Genomic DNA, 12,916 nt, shown 5'->3' on the forward strand with positions numbered 1-12,916 from the left:
TATAGTATTCAATAAATAAGTAAAAGCATCTTTTTGACGCAAACATTTAATATATAAAATATAACACACAGGGGCCTATTTTGTAATGTAATAATACTTTGTAATTGTCAGTTAAATCCGAGTTCACCCTTTTCCGGTATCTGCATTTCAGCGACCCTCATTCACGCGCATTTACACAATGCGATATATCTTCCGGCGAGACGGATACTACAGATCCAGATAGGGGGCATCAAACATCATTTAATCAAGGGCAGATGGTTGGCATGAACAGACATTACGTGAACTTATGGATGCAGTCGCGGTGTTAGAGGACGGTTTCCTCCTGACTGATCAGATAGGTGCCAGGGCAGCCTGCCTCCCACAGTGCAGCAGCAAGGGCCCAGTTGCACTCAGGGTCCAACATCCATGAGCTCAATTTGTAATGGCCACATGGTTCTGCCACTAATCTAGGGGCACTACACTGCAAACCAAAAAAAAAGAATTATAGGCACGTCAAATTCACACAGACTAGACAACTAAAACCACCATCCAAGCTGTAGGTAGCCGCCCTCGGATCTACTTTTAATTAAAACCTCGGTGAATAAAAACTACAAGATAAAATAAACAACCCCTACACTAAAACTAGTAAAACCTACCCCTTATAAATATTAGCTCAGTTGCGCCCCCTACTGCCCAGCTATCACAGTCCACGTAATATGATAGGGGGGAATAGGGTAATAGGATCGTCATGCTCGATGGCGCGAATACTTTCGGGGCGGTGGTGTCCTCCGGGATCTGTCCACGTACCGGGGATAGCCTCTCCGGGTACAGTGCAGAGGGGCAGTTTCTTTTGGAGGTGCTGGGAGCATTGTACCTGAACGCTGCATGTCTCGTCCCGTCGGCTGTGGCATCTGGCTTCCGTGCGGCGTTGGAGCGAGAGGTCTGCATGGAGAGAGTCGTGTCGGCTGAGGCGTCTCACTCACGTGCGGCGTCGTTGCGGGACTCGTCCATGCAATGTTGTGGCAAGAGTGTAGAGTATCGTGCGTGGCGGGCGTTATTCCGATCCTCCTGTGGCACCGTCTTTATATGCTCCGCTCAACCCTCCCTGGCCAATCGGGGTCGTCAGGTGCTCATCAGGCCACGATCCGAGGTACCTGGGGAAGAAGTTCACGCTCACATGCTCTCACACACACAAACACTTACTCGTTTTTGCCAATTGTGAGGTCCACTTTATTTTAGTACACTTGTGGGGTCTATCCTTTCCAGTGGCACTACAGCTGTGAAAAAAATCTGGAACAATCCCCCAAAAAATCTGATTAAAATTCTTCTAATTTGAAGTGATATTTATAAACTTTTTTTTTCCGACCTGTTTTTTGGTCACTTGTCGGGTCCTTTTTTTTAGCGGTCAAGCGTTATGAGGTCCACTTCCATAACACACATGCACACTTCAGTTTATCTACCTCAGAGGGGACCAGTGTTATTATAGTTAACAAAAACAAAACTAAAACTGGAACTGAAAACTTCTTTAAAAAAATACTGAAACAGCATTTTACATTGATGAAACAAACATAAAAAGTGGTCTTTTATCCACTTTAGAATGTGAAAAATTGGCAAACAAGGCAGCCCAGCTTCAATTATAGTGCATACTTGCCTGTAACTTTAGAAGCGGTGTTATACGATGCACTTAATGTAAGTCAAAGTCTACGGATGGTTAAAATGTAGCCTTTATCATCAAATTGTTTAACTTTTGGTGAAATTTTACGATATATTACTTACCATGGTGTTTAAGTCTTGCACACTTACGAAATTAATACTAAAACAATATTTACCCCCCCAAAAACTAAAGCGAACAAAAACTAAAAACTGCCCTGAAAAGTAATTAAAACCAACTGAATTTAAAATACAAAACTCAAAACGAAAAAAAAACCCAACTGTAATTAAAATTCCAAAAGAACAATCCTGGGAAGGACTTAAATGTTTGAGGGCGGAAATGGGCACTTCACCCTATTTTACAAGTCCATCTTCCACTTGGGCAACCTTCGGTCCTCCACCCTTATTCAGGAAATTATCACCTTCCGTTCTTGTTCGCGCTCTGTCCTTATACCGGGCTTTCATCCTTTTCGATGGTTGTCATGTGTGTGGGCGAGGGAAGCGACACATAAGCAAGGGAATAATTTTACATAATTTGAACCGATTCTAAAAGCAGGGAAATTGAACTTTGCATCAATACCACATACATTGTGGTAGCTGGTATTTGATGGGGGCAAGGCCCAAAAAAGGACAGACGAACCCACTTCCGCCCTTGCTTGGTCAGTCTTTTTTTTTTTTTTTTTTTAAACTTGACCCCAAAATGGGCTTCCATCCGGGACAGACGGAACGGTCTGTCTCCAGAACGAAACACCAAATTCGGCTTAAGGATAGATGGACTTGGGTACACAGTATCAAACAAAGTACCAGTTCTTAGCATCTGGCAGAATGCTTTACTGATTTCCTTAAAAAAGACAAATAACTGTCAAGCCAGTGTTTGATTTTTTTTCCCCCATGGACATGGGCTTCTGTGGGCAATTAATGCCATGGCTGCAAAACAAACATGAATGGCCATCTACTGGAGCTTCCTTCTTAGAGAAGTGATTCTATATTTTTTAAAATATTTGACTGCCCTCCAGTCAGTCTTTGGTTCCGAGCGTTGCAGTTTCTGCATCAATACAACTCTGGCATTCACTTTTTACAGGAACTTGGTTCAATCTAATACACCGTCCAAGATGGCGCTCCACTGCCTTTACCTCAGCAGGTGTCCAGGGTCTTTTGACGGTGCTTCATTTACCTAAGTGGTAAAAAAACACAAGTTTAGAGGGGTAAATTTGAAGAAATGAAAGATGACTGGATTGGAAACATACATTCCCCTTTAAAAGATTGGAATCGCAAAGCCAGTTCTGTTTTCTTTTGGTTGTGCAACCGAGGCATTTGGTTTGAACATCTAATTATGAATACAATGCAAATAATGTGAACTTAAGCTTTCATTTGTTGATGTTTAAAAAAAATGTAGGCTGCAAAATATTGGATAAAACACATACATATACACACACACATATATATATTTATATATATATATATATATATATATATACACAGATCAAAGATTTGCTGCTGAAGTCCCCATATATATATATATATATATATATATATATATATATATATATATATATATATATATATATATATATCACAATGACCAACAGCCAAAGTGCGAGTGAATCAGGTCCGTCATTTTGTTAAAATTTGCGGTCATTTGTTAACAACGGGGACAACCCAAAAAGTTATGGTACGATAGAGGCACAAACTTCTTAGGTGCTCGGCCTACTTTCAGGTAGCTACATAGTCACCTGACCTGTTTGCAGATAGCAGCAGTTGAAGACGTGGCTGCCAGAAATGTAAGAGAATGGCAATGGCATCTCCACCCTGCAGACCCACACTCAGTAGGAGTAAAGGTGGTGGAGTGGATCCTACCTCCTTTGGATAGCAGCTCGTCGCGGTTGAACTTGAGGTATGGGATATAATTGAAAATATAATTGAGAAACTCAGTTCACCATCTTATCTATTGTGCCCTCCTTTGAACGTTGATCGGTCAGCCAAGCGGGAGATGTTCGACTTTTAAAATTATTCAAATTTATTTTTCTGTTGGTGAAATATTCAATCTCATATTGAGTTAAAACATAATGGTTTCTAATAGCTGCGACCTTACCGACACAGGTGTAGTCCTCCCCCCTAATCCGCCTCTGTCTCCCTGGCCACCGGTGTCGTCACGCGTCAGGGGATACAGATTTTTTCGGGGGTAAGTACTTTGGCATGACACCGTTGTGAGCGTGTGCTGACAATGCAATGGCTATTGTAGTTAATAGTTGAAAGTGATTATTTTGAGTTAGTTTTGTTATTAAACTAAAAATTAATTCTGTTGTTTGGATAAGGACATATGTTATAGTTTTAAACAATAGCAACGGATTCACAGTGGTTATATATGAATAGTTATCTTTGCAATGGGCAACTGTTTATGGTATATTCAATTCATTTAGAGATAACATTGTATCATTGAGACTTTTTCTGTTTTATTTCAGGTTTATGACCTGTGGCCTTTGTTTAATTAACAAAACAAAGAAACACGATATATGACATTCCATGCTTCCAAATGAACCTTTTTAGACTGTTGACAATAAAATATCAGAAGTAGGAGACAAATAAAACCATAATAAGCCCAGAATAAAGTAAGCATATTTGAAAAGTAAATTAGCCAGCTAACGATCTTTAAATATACCGTTAGCAACTTATTATTTAAGCAACATCGATTGTCAATCATATTGACTTTAATTGCTTTGTTACCTTCTCAAGATCCAGACAGAGACACACAAGATCCATCCATCCATTATCAGTACCTCTTCTCCTCAAAAGGGTCACGGGGATGCCAGAGTACCTGGAGGAACCCGGAGAACATGCAAACCCGACACAGGAAGGCCTGTGCATTGATGGCAAGCCTCCCAGCGTCAAGAACCAAGCACCATGGTCATTGAGGAAACTCGACGGTGTGGTCGGAGACTTTTTTTTTGGAATGTGGGAGGAAACCCGGAGAGGACCCATGCAGGCATGGAAGAACACGCAAACTCCACACAGGATGGCCGGAGCCCCGATTGGAATCCTGGCTCTATGCACTGTGAGGCAGACGTGCCAACCAATCGATCGTCGTGGCGCCCATCCATTAAATAAATTATGTTAAATAAATTATTTTTTTTTTAAATGTTGGATTGTTAAGCGAGCTTGTCATAGTGTTTGTTTGTATGAGCGCATTTCACTGGTGTTTATGAGCGCATTTCAGTAATGTGTATGAGCGCATTTCAGTAGTGAGTATGAGAGCTATTCCTAAATTACCGTATTTTCGCAGTCATAAGGCGCACTTAAAAGTCCCAAATCTTTCCCTAAACTAACACAGCGCCTTGTAAGGCGACTGCGCTCATTATATGGACAAAGTATCACTCGCGACCGTCAACCCTTTTACTCATTGGGCTGTTCGGAATGCTTGTTAGCACACCCTGCTGGACAAAGTGTGAGTCATCTATGCTACAAAGTGACCATGACTATACATTATGTGACTATGGTGTTTGGGTGATGGTGTGGGAGAAAGCTGGACAAAAGGGCAGCTGTCCACAATGTTGTAGTCTGTCTTATCATTTATGTTATTGCAAGCAAGAAACGTCCCAGGTTTAGACAACAGACAAAAAGCCCAAAGCATAACAGCACATCTCTCTAAACAGCCATGCAAATCTCTCTAAAGAGCCATGTGATTGGCTGAGTCTGAGTGGCTCCCAGAAGGCATTGCTCTAATGGCTCCCAAGAAGCCATTGCTATATCATTTTGTGTTATTTTTATTTATTTTTGGTATATTGATGGCATTGCTTTTAGCATAGCAATAGCTCGGCGCGAGCAGCCGAGCTATTGCTATGCTAAAAGCAGCTGAGCTAGCGCCTTACAAGGTGGCGCGCCCAGTGTGTGCTTCAAAGACAGAAATAGCACCCTCAACAGGTGTTGCGCCCTTTGAGGCAGCGCGTCCTATGACTGCGAAAATACGGCGCCTCATAAACATGGGGGGGCTTTTACAGCAATCCACCTATGGTCACGAACCATTTATTTGACATTATTTAAATTAAATTGGAATAAATGGGAGAATAAAGTGGAACATTTGTCAAAGTTTTTTTTTTTTTTTTTGCGGTGCAAAAGCTTACAGCACCTGGTATTCCCAGGCGGTCTCCCATTCAAGTACTAACCAGGCCCGACCCTGCTTAGCTTCCGAGATCGGGCGTTCTCAGGGTAGGATGGCCGTAAGCGACAATTCCTTTCAAAATTTAGCATTTTATACATGTGGTCTTTATTGTGGCAAATACTTCAATCCAAAAATACGTAACAAGAATCTGAAACTATAACCACAGTCACAAATGTGTAACAACAATCTACAATGCATGATTAAAGTCACAGATATATGACAAATATCAGCAAACGTGTACAATGATTTGTAGGCACATACACATGGTTAAATGCGGACAAAAATCCGTAGACGGGCGACCTGTAAAAACGGGACCTTTTGATTGGCTGTGTTCTTACAGGTGACGTTTGCTACAGTCCTGCCGCGGACGACTCGCAAATGCATGTGCTGATTTGCAAATGCGTGTCAGGAGACTTGTGTGTGGCTCCGTAGCTACACGTTCGGACCACATGGGGGCACTAATATTATACCAGCCCCGTACCACCAATATATACACCAATAACATGGGGGGGCGTTCACTGCTATCCACCCATGGTCATGTACAATTTATTTGACATTATTCAAATTAAATTGGAATAAATGGAAGAATAAAGTGGAACTAATAAAATAAGAACCAATGATATAACCAGTGGAGCTAAAAAAATGAATGAAGCTTCTCCACACCTGCTAATTGCCACATTAACTATACTTCCCTTTATTGCATTCAGTAAACACCATTTTTTAAAAATTGATTCATTACCTTTTTATTTAGTAAAACTCACTGCACCAACCCAACCGGACTGCATCGGGTCATCTGTCTGCTACACCTGTAGACTACGAGAGTCCCCTTTTGGTCTTAATGTGGAGCTCCGGAGCCACACTCAAGTCTCCAGACAAGCATTTGCAAATTGCCACAAGCATTTGCGAGTCGTCCACGGCGAGACTGTAGCAACACCCAAAGGCAGGGGACGCTGAATGTTGGCATTTTGTGCTCTCAGCCTGTCAGGCGAATATGTGGAAATTTATAAAAAAAGCAGCTCGCATACTTGCTTACATTTGTCAAAGTTTTTTATTTTTTTTTGCGGTGCAAAAGCTTACAGCACCTGGTATTCCCAGGCGGTCTCCCATCCAAGTACTAACCATGCCCGACCCTGCTTAGCTTCCGAGATCGGACGAGATCGGGCGTTCTCAGGGTAGTATGGCCGTAAGTGACAATTGCTTTCAAAATTTTGCATTTTATACATGTGGTCTTTATTGTGGCAAATACTTCGATCCAAAAATACGTAACAAGAATCTGAAACTATAACCACAGTCACAAATATGTAACAACAATCTACAATGCATGATTGAAGTCACAGATATATGACAAATATCAGCAAATGTGTACAATGATTTGTTGGCACATACACATGGTTAAATGCGGACAAAAATCCGTAGATGGGCGACCTGTAAAAACGGGACCTTTTGATTGGCTGTGTTCTTACAGGTGACGTTTGCTACAGTCCTGCCGCGGACGACTCGCAAATGCGTGTCAGGAGACTTTTGTGTGGCTCCGTAGCTACACGTTCGGACCACATGGGGGCACTAATATTATACCAGCCCCGTACCACCGATATATACACCAATAACATGGGGGGGCGTTCACTGCTATCCACCCATGGTCATGTACAATTTATTTGACATTATTTAAATTAAATTGGAATAAATGGAAGAATAAAGTGGAACTAATAAAATAAGAACCAATGATATAACCAGTGGAGCTAAAAAAATGAATGAAGCTTCTCCACACCTGCTAATTGCCACATTAACTATACTTCCCTTTATTGCATTCAGTAAACACCATTTTTTAAAAATTGATTCATTACCTTTTTATTTAGTAAAACTCACTGCACCAACCCAACCGGACTGCATCGGGTCATCTGTCTGCTACACCTGTAGACTACGAGAGTCCCCTTTTGGTCTTAATGTGGAGCTCCGGAGCCACACTCAAGTCTCCAGACAAGCATTTGCAAATTGCCACAAGCATTTGCGAGTCGTCCACGGCGAGACTGTAGCAACACCCAAAGGCAGGGGACGCTGAATGTTGGCATTTTGTGCTCTCAGCCTGTCAGGCGAATATGTGGAAATTTATAAAAAAAAGCAGCTCGCATACTTGCTTACATTTGTCAAAGTTTTTTATTTTTTTTTGCGGTGCAAAAGCTTACAGCACCTGGTATTCCCAGGCGGTCTCCCATCCAAGTACTAACCATGCCCGACCCTGCTTAGCTTCCGAGATCGGACGAGATCGGGCGTTCTCAGGGTAGTATGGCCGTAAGTGACAATTGCTTTCAAAATTTTGCATTTTATACATGTGGTCTTTATTGTGGCAAATACTTCGATCCAAAAATACGTAACAAGAATCTGAAACTATAACCACAGTCACAAATATGTAACAACAATCTACAATGCATGATTGAAGTCACAGATATATGACAAATATCAGCAAATGTGTACAATGATTTGTTGGCACATACACATGGTTAAATGCGGACAAAAATCCGTAGATGGGCGACCTGTAAAAACGGGACCTTTTGATTGGCTGTGTTCTTACAGGTGACGTTTGCTACAGTCCTGCCGCGGACGACTCGCAAATGCGTGTCAGGAGACTTTTGTGTGGCTCCGTAGCTACACGTTCGGACCACATGGGGGCACTAATATTATACCAGCCCCGTACCACCAATATATCCACCAATAACATGGGGGGGCGTTCACTGCTATCCACCCATGGTCATGTACAATTTATTTGACATTATTTAAATTAAATTGGAATAAATGGAAGAATAAAGTGGAACTAATAAAATAAGAACCAATGATATAACCAGTAAAGCTAAAAAAAATGAATGAAGCTTCTCCACACCTGCTAATTGCCACATTAACTATACTTCCCTTTATTGCATTCAGTAAACACCATTTTTTAAAAATTGATTCATTACCTTTTTATTTAGTAAAACTCACTGCACCAACCCAACCGGACTGCATCGGGTCATCTGTCTGCTACACCTGTAGACTACGAGAGTCCCCTTTTAGTCTTAATGTGGAGCTCCGGAGCCACACTCAAGTCTCCAGACAAGCATTTGCAAATTGCCACAAGCATTTGCGAGTCGTCCACGGCGAGACTGTAGCAACACCCAAAGGCAGGGGACGCTGAATGTTGGCATTTTGTGCTCTCAGCCTGTCAGGCGAATATGTGGAAATTTATAAAAAAAAAGCAGCTCGCATACTTGCTTACATTTGTCAAAGTTTTTTATTTTTTTTTTGTGGTGCAAAAGCTTACAGCACCTGGTATTCCCAGGCGGTCTCCCATCCAAGTACTAACCAGGCCCGACCCTGCTTAGCTTCCAAGATCGGACGAGATCGGGCGTTCTCAGGGTAGTATGGCCGTAAGCGACAATTGCTTTCAAAATTTTGCATTTTATACATGTGGTCTTTATTGTGGCAAATACTTCAATCCAAAAATACGTAACAAGAATCTGAAACTATAACCACAGTCACAAATGTGTAACAACAATCTACAATGCATGATTGAAGTCACAGATATATGACAAATATCAGCAAATGTGTACAATGATTTGTTGGCACATACACGTGGTTAAATGCGGACAAAAATCCGTAGATGGGCGACCTGTAAAAACGGGACCTTTTGATTGGCTGTGTTCTTACAGGTGACGTTTGCTACAGTCCTGCCGCGGACGACTCGCAAATGCGTGTCAGGAGACTTTTGTGTGGCTCCGTAGCTACATGTTCGGACCACATGGGGGCACTAATATTATACCAGCCCCGTACCACCAATATATCCACCAATAACATGGGGGGGCGTTCACTGCTATCCAGCCATGGTCATGTACAATTTATTTGACATTATTTAAATTAAATTGGAATAAATGGAAGAATAAAGTGGAACTAATAAAATAAGAACCAATGATATAACCAGTAAAGCTAAAAAAAATGAATGAAGCTTCTCCACACCTGTTAATTGCCACATTAACTATACTTCCCTTTATTGCATTCAGTAAACACCATTTTTTAAAAATTGATTCATTACCTTTTTATTTAGTAAAACTCACTGCACCAACCCAACCGGACTGCATCGGGTCATCTGTCTGCTACACCTGTAGACTACGAGAGTCCCCTTTTGGTCTTAATGTGGAGCTCCGGAGCCACACTCAAGTCTCCAGACAAGCATTTGCAAATTGCCACAAGCATTTGCGAGTCGTCCACGGCGAGACTGTAGCAACACCCAAAGGCAGGGGACGCTGAATGTTGGCATTTTGTGCTCTCAGCCTGTCAGGCGAATATGTGGAAATTTATAAAAAAAAGCAGCTCGCATACTTGCTTACATTTGTCAAAGTTTTTTATTTTTTTTTGCGGTGCAAAAGCTTACAGCACCTGGTATTCCCAGGCGGTCTCCCATCCAAGTACTAACCAGGCCCGACCCTGCTTAGCTTCCGAGATCGGACGAGATCGGGCGTTCTCAGGGTAGTATGGCAGTAAGCGACAATTGCTTTCAAAATTTTGCATTTTATACATGTGGTCTTTATTGTGGCAAATACTTCAATCCAAAAATACGTAACAAGAATCTGAAACTATAACCACAGTCACAAATGTGTAACAACAATCTACAATGCATGATTGAAGTCACAGATATATGACAAATATCAGCAAATGTGTACAATGATTTGTTGGCACATACACGTGGTTAAATGCGGACAAAAATCCGTAGATGGGCGACCTGTAAAAACGGGACCTTTTGATTGGCTGTGTTCTTACAGGTGACGTTTGCTACAGTCCTGCCGCGGACGACTCGCAAATGCGTGTCAGGAGACTTTTGTGTGGCTCCGTAGCTACACGTTCGGACCACATGGGGGCACTAATATTATACCAGCCCCGTACCACCAATATATCCACCAATAACATGGGGGGGCGTTCACTGCTATCCACCCATGGTCATGTACAATTTATTTGACATTATTTAAATTAAATTGGAATAAATGGAAGAATAAAGTGGAACTAATAAAATAAGAACCAATGATATAACCAGTAAAGCTAAAAAAAATGAATGAAGCTTCTCCACACCTGCTAATTGCCACATTAACTATACTTCCCTTTATTGCATTCAGTAAACACCATTTTTTAAAAATTGATTCATTACCTTTTTATTTAGTAAAACTCACTGCACCAACCCAACCGGACTGCATCGGGTCATCTGTCTGCTACACCTGTAGACTACGAGAGTCCCCTTTTGGTCTTAATGTGGAGCTCCGGAGCCACACTCAAGTCTCCAGACAAGCATTTGCAAATTGCCACAAGCATTTGCGAGTCGTCCACGGCGAGACTGTAGCAACACCCAAAGGCAGGGGACGCTGAATGTTGGCATTTTGTGCTCTCAGCCTGTCAGGCGAATATGTGGAAATTTATAAAAAAAGCAGCTCGCATACTTGCTTACATTTGTCAAAGTTTTTTATTTTTTTTTGCGGTGCAAAAGCTTACAGCACCTGGTATTCCCAGGCGGTCTCCCATCCAAGTACTAACCAGGCCCGACCCTGCTTAGCTTCCGAGATCGGACGAGATCGGGCGTTCTCAGGGTAGTATGGCAGTAAGCGACAATTGCTTTCAAAATTTTGCATTTTATACATGTGGTCTTTATTGTGGCAAATACTTCAATCCAAAAATACGTAACAAGAATCTGAAACTATAACCACAGTCACAAATGTGTAACAACAATCTACAATGCATGATTGAAGTCACAGATATATGACAAATATCAGCAAATGTGTACAATGATTTGTTGGCACATACACGTGGTTAAATGCGGACAAAAATCCGTAGATGGGCGACCTGTAAAAACGGGACCTTTTGATTGGCTGTGTTCTTACAGGTGACGTTTGCTACAGTCCTGCCGCGGACGACTCGCAAATGCGTGTCAGGAGACTTTTGTGTGGCTCCGTAGCTACACGTTCGGACCACATGGGGGCACTAATATTATACCATCCCCGTACCACCAATATATCCACCAATAACATGGGGGGGCGTTCACTGCTATCCACCCATGGTCATGTACAATTTATTTGACATTATTTAAATTAAATTGGAATAAATGGAAGAATAAAGTGGAACTAATAAAATAAGAACCAATGATATAACCAGTAAAGCTAAAAAAAATGAATGAAGCTTCTCCACACCTGCTAATTGCCACATTAACTATACTTCCCTTTATTGCATTCAGTAAACACCATTTTTTAAAAATTGATTCATTACCTTTTTATTTAGTAAAACTCACTGCACCAACCCAACCGGACTGCATCGGGTCATCTGTCTGCTACACCTGTAGACTACGAGAGTCCCCTTTTGGTCTTAATGTGGATCTCCGGAGCCACACTCAAGTCTCCAGACAAGCATTTGCAAATTGCCGCACGCATTTGCGAGTCGTCCACGGCGAGACTGTAGCAACACCCAAAGGCAGGGGACGCTGAATGTTGGCATTTTGTGCTCTCAGCCTGTCAGGCGAATATGTGGAAATTTATAAAAAAGCAGCTCGCATACTTGCTTACATTTGTCAAAGTTTTTTATTTTTTTTTGCGGTGCAAAAGCTTACAGCACCTGGTATTCCCAGGCGGTCTCCCATCCAAGTACTAACCAGGCCCGACCCTGCTTAGCTTCCGAGATCGGACGAGATCAGGCGTTCTCAGGGTAGTATGGCCGTAAGCGACAATTTCTTTCAAAATTTTGCCTTTTATACATGTGGTCTTTATTGTGGCAAATACTTCAATCCAAAAATACGTAACAAGAATCTGAAACTATAACCACAGTCACAAATGTGTAACAACAATCTACAATGCATGATTGAAGTCACAGATATATGACAAATATCAGCAAATGTGTACAATGATTTGTTGGCACATACACGTGGTTAAATGCGGACAAAAATCCGTAGATGGGCGACCTGTAAAAACGGGACCTTTTGATTGGCTGTGTTCTTACAGGTGACGTTTGCTACAGTCCTGCCGCGGACGACTCGCAAATGCGTGTCAGGAGACTTTTGTGTGGCTCCGTAGCTACACGTTCGGACCACATGGGGGCACTAATATTATACCAGCCCCGTACCACCAATATATC

General features: G+C 41.8%; 6 non-coding genes and 1 pseudogene across 6 annotated transcripts; all 7 read right to left on the minus strand.

Annotated features, from left to right (window-relative positions):
• Positions 1–5,740: 5,740 nt before the first annotated feature.
• LOC148328159 (5S ribosomal RNA) lies at positions 5,741–5,849 on the minus strand (annotated as a pseudogene).
• Positions 5,850–6,855: 1,006 nt separating this feature from the next.
• On the minus strand, positions 6,856–6,974 carry LOC148328160 (5S ribosomal RNA). The gene has a single exon (XR_015846024.1). It is a non-coding gene; the product is annotated as a 5S ribosomal RNA (ribosomal RNA).
• Positions 6,975–7,961: 987 nt separating this feature from the next.
• On the minus strand, positions 7,962–8,080 carry LOC148328161 (5S ribosomal RNA). The gene has a single exon (XR_015846025.1). It is a non-coding gene; the product is annotated as a 5S ribosomal RNA (ribosomal RNA).
• Positions 8,081–9,070: 990 nt separating this feature from the next.
• Positions 9,071–9,189, minus strand: LOC148328162 (5S ribosomal RNA). Its single transcript, XR_015846009.1, has one exon. It is a non-coding gene; the product is annotated as a 5S ribosomal RNA (ribosomal RNA).
• Positions 9,190–10,177: 988 nt separating this feature from the next.
• LOC148328163 (5S ribosomal RNA) lies at positions 10,178–10,296 on the minus strand. The gene has a single exon (XR_015846011.1). It is a non-coding gene; the product is annotated as a 5S ribosomal RNA (ribosomal RNA).
• Positions 10,297–11,283: 987 nt separating this feature from the next.
• Positions 11,284–11,402, minus strand: LOC148328164 (5S ribosomal RNA). The gene has a single exon (XR_015846012.1). It is a non-coding gene; the product is annotated as a 5S ribosomal RNA (ribosomal RNA).
• A 986-nt stretch (positions 11,403–12,388) lies between these two features.
• LOC148328165 (5S ribosomal RNA) lies at positions 12,389–12,507 on the minus strand. The gene has a single exon (XR_015845995.1). It is a non-coding gene; the product is annotated as a 5S ribosomal RNA (ribosomal RNA).
• Positions 12,508–12,916: the final 409 nt, after the last annotated feature.

The sequence above is a fragment of the Idiotropiscis lumnitzeri genome, chromosome 11 (assembly GCF_059441095.1).
Source record: "Idiotropiscis lumnitzeri isolate Australia: NSW breed Sydney's pygmy pipehorse chromosome 11, RoL_Ilum_1.0, whole genome shotgun sequence".
Lineage (NCBI taxonomy): Eukaryota > Metazoa > Chordata > Actinopteri > Syngnathiformes > Syngnathidae > Idiotropiscis > Idiotropiscis lumnitzeri.